Source organism: Aptenodytes forsteri, unplaced genomic scaffold (assembly GCF_000699145.1).
Source record: "Aptenodytes forsteri isolate BGI_AS27 unplaced genomic scaffold, ASM69914v1 Scaffold2, whole genome shotgun sequence".
Classification (NCBI taxonomy): domain Eukaryota; kingdom Metazoa; phylum Chordata; class Aves; order Sphenisciformes; family Spheniscidae; genus Aptenodytes; species Aptenodytes forsteri.
This window is the reverse complement of record NW_008795695.1, coordinates 208546-210757: the sequence shown is the minus strand read 5'-3', so window position 1 is coordinate 210757 and position 2212 is coordinate 208546.

Below are 2212 nucleotides of genomic sequence, written 5' to 3'. Positions count from 1 at the left end.
CTTTTTAATGGGTATGTATCATTTTCACAGAAGGAAGATGCTGACGGAAGCCTCAAGTTATTATTTCAGTTTACTCTGCCAATTGAACCCTAGCTTGTATAGAACTTATTTTAAACAGATATTTTATTCAGACATTTTAAAAAATTCAAAAAGTAGATTTGAGGAATTTTAGAGACATTATTACTGTTATTAGAACATTTTATGTATATAATATATCCTATTGGAAAATAATATAAAACTAACTGAAATAGTTTCATAAGCCATTCCACATACATCTCAAATTTTACGAGAGCTCTGTGGAGCTAGAAAAGATTTCCGATTCATCCCCTTCTCTCAAAAAATAATGAAATGTTAGGGATTGTAAACAGTGATAAACGGCTTCCATTAACCTTGATAAAGAATATTAGTGAATGACCTAGCTTACGCATAACAAAATATATTCAGAATGCAAATGGTTTATAACCTAGGTACCAGAAAATCATTAATAGCAGCATCCAGCAAATTCCTAGAACTGTATCTACACCAATGCCTAAGTACCTGAGCCTTAACTTTACTTCCATGTCTCAGTGGGATTACTCCAGGAGTGAAGTTACTCCCTGTGTTAGCATCTGTTAAATGAGATCCATAATTACAGCTGGCAGTTGGAAAACTGAAGCAAAAACGAATTAGCATTTCAAATATTTCTGTATATATACTATTCCCATGTCACCAATTACAGGCCCATCTGTACAAAACTGTACCAAAAATACTCTTAATACCTTTCCCTTTCATCTCCAAATACTTTGCTCGCATTAAAAAATAAATTAAAAAAGCTGGTTCTTCACCACCAACCACCCTATCGAATGGTCAGCATTGCTATCACAAGCAACAATGCATTAACTACTTCCCAATGTTGGAGCGAATTCACTTCAACAACAGTACAGTTTTCATTACTTTCGAGATGTTGACCATGTTAACCATTATGAATTTTTTTATCTATAGATAAAAGAAATATTACGAATATGCTATCGGATAGAAGCAAACAGGAAGGTAAGTTATCTTAAAAGTTGCGCTTTTTCTATGAACTTGGGCATATTCTCAGAGTTTTTTCCTCTTGCCCCCCCCACCTTCTTTTTTACTCTCCTGCTTCTGTGGCAATACCAATTCAGTACAGTATTTATAAAACTCAAAATAATAAAATTCTCAAATAACGCATATGCTGCTAGAAAAGAAAACTGGAGCAGCCCCAGTTTATTTTTTAAGAAGAAAACTTATCTTGAGATCAAAGGCAGTCCAAAAGTATATGCCGTTTAATATTTTACAGAATATATTTCTACAGAATATACTCTGTGTTTCTGAAGAATAAACCTCTCTCTGCTAGAGTACTTGCGTCTTGTCAGAGAGCCTGAGAAAATGATAGTAGTTCAAGCCAAGGTAGCCTAGATAATCACTTTGTTCAATTAAATGGAAAAATCATAATACTATATACTTTGTTATATTTATGTGTTAGTTTCCAGGCACGCACTCTAATATTATCAGAAATACAAAAAGCTTTAGTATAACAGAGAAATTTTTCAAGTTGTCATAGAACAAGTTTTACCTGTGGGAAAGTAAAGACAAAAACTCTGAATTGAGAAAGCCAAGCAAAAATAAAAAAGGGTAATTCTATCTGTTTTAAGAACATCCTGAGACCATCTAATTTACTGCTTCTCTATACAACTTTAAGGAAAGAGAAACTGTATCAAACTATCTGGACTCAGTAATTCAAGAACAATAGAATGCAAACTCTATAATCAGAATAAAAATAGATACATGAAAACAAAGAATCATACAGCATCTTTATCTTAGAACTCTTCAGTTACATTTGAACTAAAATAATTTGCTTTCCTTAAAACTGATACCTTTAACTTCTGTACAAAGGTAAATAATTCACAAACACACCCAGGAAGTGTTCTTCAAAAGCAGGCAGTTGGGTGAAGTTTCAGAGATGGAGAAGTTTGAGAAAAATATTCATGTCATGAATGAAGAAACAACAAACAATACTTCAATCTGTGTCACGTTAGAAAGCTTTATTTTACATTACTAACTTAAAATTTAATTATGTATATGAAATAGATAGGTGTCGATTCTGCAAGTGCTTGCTTCCAGGAGTCCCACCGGCTCGAATACATTTTCTCAGATAAACAGGACTATCTACAAGTGCAGTCATTTGAAGAACCAGACACCCCCCTCC